Below are 5,625 nucleotides of genomic sequence, written 5' to 3'. Positions count from 1 at the left end.
CTGTAACACAACAGAAGTTCAGTGCACATAAATCACTTTTAAAATGGCTGAAACTGGTTTAAGATAAACTTGGATAGATGTAGTATTAGGCTTCACTGATTTAGGTTGTATCGGTTTATTGAACTTCTGTCCCAGATCCCCTTCAGATTTAAGTTAACTCACAGTTCTCCAGCACCCAGGATGCTTTGCACCTCCCCACAAACCTCTCCTCACAGAATGGGTGTGTAGTTTTGGCTCAAGCTGTCTGCTCCAGCTGAGCAGGGGGGCATGCTCTAGTGCCTCTGGCTTCTGGCCTGGGCTACTGCAGGCATTGCCTGTATTTCCAGAATCAAAAGTGAATGTCTGTTTATTTGTTTATCAGTTCAATGTACGCAGCTTAAACTAACCTGTGAAGATTGAATTGATTCAGCTTTGGGATTTTAGACTGTCTGTACTTAGCCAGGGAGATCACTTATAGCCAACATAGACATGTTAGGAACAAAATATGCCAAAAACCTTGATTTCCTTCTTTGATAGGGTAACTGGTGTGGTGGATGAGGGAAGTGTGGTGGGCAAAATATAGCTGGACTGTAGTAAGGCTTTTGACACTGTCTTACATACCATTCTCATAAGTAAGCAGAAGAAAGGTTGATGGTTCAACTGCCATTAGGTGGACTATGTCAAGCAAAGAGTAACGATTAACGGTCAGTGCCAGACTGGCAAGAGTACTGTACCATTGTTTTAAATCCAGGGTTGCTTATAACATTCTTATTTATCGATTTGGATGCCAGGATAGAGAGTACTTTGATCACATTTGCTGGTGATGATACAAAACCATTGCAATTATTTTTGGAGGTTAGAATTAGAATTTAAATGGAATCTTGATAAATTGGACACTGGAGCTGCAGGCAACACACTGAGAGATGTATGGTGCTACACCTAGGGAAGAAAATCAAATGTACACATATGGAACAGGGCATATGACTAGGCTAGATGGCCCTAATGCTGCTTTTAACCCTATTTTTCCCGAGTAAGGACTGAGTAAAATCTGAGACATCTGATTCGGCTTGATTTGGTGACTAATTTTAAGGGGTGGGAACTCTGTTCATTTTAATATTTTCATTCTTGGGGAAGGAGCAGAGAAAATGTTACTTTTTAAGAGACGCAACTCAAAAATATACAGCTCGTACAACATGAGCATTTGCCTGGGCTTTGTTGGTAATGAATAACTCAGACTATAGCTAAGTAGTAGTTATGGAGCCTTCCACTACTTGTTTACACCCAGGTGAGATTTGTACTGCCCAGGCATGACTGCTATTATTAATTATTTGTACTGAAGTAGCATTTAAGCACCCCAGTCACGGAAACCAACTGTGTTGTGCTCGGCCCAGTACGAACAGACAACAAGGTATTTCCTGTTTCAGAGAGCTCACAGGTTTAGTGGGTGGATACAGAGATACAAAAATGGAGCACAAAAAAACCGTGCCACAATCTAGTAGCTGCTTGGAGGTCTTTATGGCATATATTAGAGTTCTTTTTCCATTTCCATTTTCATTTTCTAGCTGTGAGGATTTGGGGCATCTGTCTAGGAATTTGAATGTGAGATTATGGGCTGTTTATCTTTGTGTAACTATAAGCATCATTTTGAAAAGACATTACTGGTTTCTTTCTGCCTCTGTGTTGGTCTGAAATCCCAAAGGATAGTGGCACAGACCTAATGATGGAGTTAAACTTCGATGACTCTCAATTGATGTGGAAGCCCTCTTTGACTATGAGAAAGGCCAGGAAGAGCCATGGGAACCAGTAAGAAGAAACAGTGTGCCAAGTGAGCTGGTAATTCAACCCCTGGTAGGAAATTTTAATCACCTGAGGACCCCATAGGAGGTCATCAGACAAATGAGACATTGAGTTATAGAAAAAATATGTCACCAGCCATTTTCCACGGTAGAAGAAGAGATCAGGGGCTCTTCATGTTTTCAGCAGAAGCCAGGTACATGGAGGGAACATACCCCTTAAAAGAGCCTGATCTAAGCTCCGAACCTTGCAGAAATGTTGAAGGAACTGAGGCAAGGCATGTGTAAGACTATCTTACTGTTTGCTTAACACCTGTATATTTCTTCTCTTAGGTAAAGAGCAATTGCAATATATTAGCACCTTCTGCAAAGCTTGTGTTGCACATTCCTCAGTCATATGTTGTATGTGGAGAGGTAAGTGGTAAGGACTGTACATTTGGAGATGTGGGAAGTGTGTGCCTAAGCAGCTTGGGACTCTGGGAAAGCTCTCACTAAGTTCCAGGGCCTGGGTAGTTAGACTCCAGGGTCCCAGCTCTTAGGAGGGGCTGCTAAATAGAGGATCTGTCACCTTGAGTACAGTCCTAGCAATCCAAAACCAGAGGCAGTGAGAGTACTGTGCTCAGTCTCAGAAAACTTAAAAGCACACAAACCCAGCAGCTTGATGCGTGCCCAGCAGGGGGAATTCAATTTGGGCTGTGACGCTACTAGCACAGCAACTCTTAACAAGGCACCCTGCGTACTGCGAGATCCTTTTAAGGGTGCTGCAGGTGACGCACAATATTAGCACGGTTGGGTGTGCAGACACCTACACATGATCCACAAGATAAACCCAGAGATTTCAAATAGGAATCTATAGTGCCAAAAACAATCTGACCTCTTGCGGTCTTTGTGGGTTTTGTGCAACAGAAGAATTGCTCTGTTATTTTTCCGTAGTCAAAAAAACAAGTGAAAGCTAAGATCTGGCATTTCCCCAGTAGTTTCTTGAGTCTAATGAGGGGTGCCTGGAGTCTAAAAAGTTTGAGAGCCACTGCAATAGTAGTAATATGTTCCTATCAAAAATCCACCCATTCCTACAGATAACCTCAACTGGCTGCCATAGTCAACATTGGAAGGAGATAGAAGTAGGTGGGGAGGAGGATCTAGGTAGTTTTCTGATTTGAAAGCTGTGGAAATGAACATTTTTGGTAACTGGGAGTCAGAGAATGGATTTGAAGGGAGGCCAATTACCGACTGACTGGCAGGCTAAGTACCTGATTGCAGTTGCATTTTGAATCCCTTGAATGGATGGGCTAAAAGCAAAGAGAATCATGTCTCTTGATAGACCTGAACCATCAGCTGAAAGAGAGAAGAGAGAAACAAGAGCTTGTGCATGATACACAGCATAGTCCCAGAACGCCTCATCCATGCTCCCCTGTGAACACATGCCCTTGCCAACGCGCACAGCAGAAAGCAACAGATAACAATAAATATGTGCATTCTGGAGCCGCCACTCTGTATATCAAATTAGTAAAGCCTAATAAGTGCTCCATTATTTTGTTGCACTACAGAGAATACAGGTGTCTTTATGCATAACATTGCCACACAACACAGCAGGAGTTACACTTTAAGCCTAAATGGCATGCACTTAGTTATCTAATTTTTCCATGTTAATCCTCTCAAGATGTCTGTTAACATAAACCTCATTAATTAATGTTCTTTTGGCATCTGGCAGTGGATGATGCACTGTTTTAAGACAATTAAGACTGCAGAGTAATCTTATTATCAAGAATCATAACGAGTGATGCTTTAAGTGGGTCCTAACATCATTTCACTTAACCCATGATAACGGTGACCCACTAAGCAGAAATACATCGTTCTATCATACCAGAGTCAAGAGTTTGGGTTCACTGGTTTTTCCTTCAGGAGAGATTCTGCCTAATCCCCGTGTAGGTGTTCGGAAGGATGCAGGGGGATTTCTCCCAACCTTATGCAACTTTGCAAGGGTGATGGATATATTCATCCTGGGATCAAGGGAAGAAATATTTGGCTCATGAGTCTCCAGGAAAAAAAACAAACCTTTCCCTCAGTACAAAAAACAGTGTCCATCTTTCAATTCATGGCTCTAGCGTAAACTTAGCTTGTAACCATGAGTCAAGTGTCAGCTCCGGGAAGTGTCCAGTAGGGCTGTGCAAAGCTTCGGTCACTGACTTGATTTGGCAGAGATTCGGCCTGATTCGGCAGCCAAATCTCCAAATCCGAATCAAATCAGGAGACCCTTCAATCTCTCTGAATTGAACTGGAACCCTGTGAATCAATTTGGAGAGATTCGATGATTCAGACATAGACACAGCTTTAAATGTTTTTTCTACATACCTCAAGGTACTAGGCGGCTCATCAATGCTGCGATGATGAGCTGGATGGAGCGTCCTGCAGAAGCGTGCAGTGGGGTCCCCAGGGTGCTCGGTGGTGGACCTAGAAGTGGACCAGAAGCACTTCTGGTCCACTTCCAGGTCTGCTGCGGAGTGTGTGGGGGACCTCCTTGCCCCCCAGATTGGCTACTGGTGCCTCCTGGGTTTGGGGGGGGCACCAGGGGTCCCGTTGCAGCTGATCGCTGAGCCAGGGTGGGGAATGTGGGTGGGTCCCCTGCATGCTCAGCGGTGGACCTGGAAGTGGACCAGAAGTATTTCCAGTCCACTTTCAGGGCCACCACCGAGCACATGGGGAGCCCCCCTGAACTCTGGTGGGATGCTCTTTCCACCCCAACATTGCAGCTTTCATGAGCTGCACCTGGTATCTTGAGGTATGTAGAAAAAACATTTAAAGCTGCGTCTATGGCCGAATTGCTGATTCTCCAAATCAGCATCAAGTGTGATTCGGATTTGGTGGAACTGAACCGGGACAGTGATCTGAATTAATAAATTGAATCGCTATCCCTAACTTGGGCTGAATCCAAATTGAATACGGCCCATTTCACACACCCCTAGTGTCCAGGTTCAACATTTCAGTAAATTAAAAGAAAAAATCGTGATCCCACAGTCTTTTGTGCTTCTTCTTGGATATAGGAAGTGGGAAATGCCACAGGGAAGGCTGTTCTCACATTGTCTCCATTTCAGCACATCTGGGATCAGATAGGATTTGAGACCTGGACCAAGAAGTCTGACCTGTCAAGCATGGTTTCCAGACCAAAAAGCCTTGCAGACATTTGAGCAAAGAGTTACAGTTTTGGATATTTCTTATGCAAGCCAATTTGAATTTCTGAACCTGTTCCAAGACACGTTCCACCAAAATATCTGAAACGTTACAAATCATCAAAGGAAATTCAACCCAGGAAGACTTAGGAAGGCTGTAAGAGGAGCTTGACAGTACATCTAAGTGACATCATTTGTAGTCCCAGCAAAACCCCTGCAAAACAAGCACTGTATCTATGGAAGGGGTAGAGCAGAATATGATCTGGGAGTAGCAAGTAGTATACTCTAATGGTTCAAGAAACAAAGTGGAAGTTTTATGTGTCCTTTGCTTTATTTCTACCCATGGCTCTTTGTTACCATGGGTAAGTCAAGTAAACCTTGCAGTTTCCACACTATCCCAATTCATGCAGGCTAATGCGGTTGAAAATAAGGCACAAATATCTAACACTAAGGACATTTAACTATGGAAACCTACTATCAGGGAGAGTTTGAAGAATTCTCCACCTCTTGAATTCTTCACCTCGAGGCCAGAAGATGCCCCTTCAGTCAAACAAAATATTGGAGTTAGTGAATGACGTGTTATGGCTTGCTGGCTGCATCTACACAAGACGCTCCCTATGCAGCTGTTACTGTGCAGTCGGTTTGTACTTGCAGACGCAAGTACTAAACGACTGTGCAGTAACTGG

Source organism: Gavialis gangeticus, unplaced genomic scaffold (assembly GCF_001723915.1).
Source record: "Gavialis gangeticus isolate Ggan-Ray unplaced genomic scaffold, GavGan_comp1, whole genome shotgun sequence".
Classification (NCBI taxonomy): Eukaryota; Metazoa; Chordata; order Crocodylia; family Gavialidae; genus Gavialis; species Gavialis gangeticus.
This window is presented reverse-complemented; position numbering follows the sequence as displayed.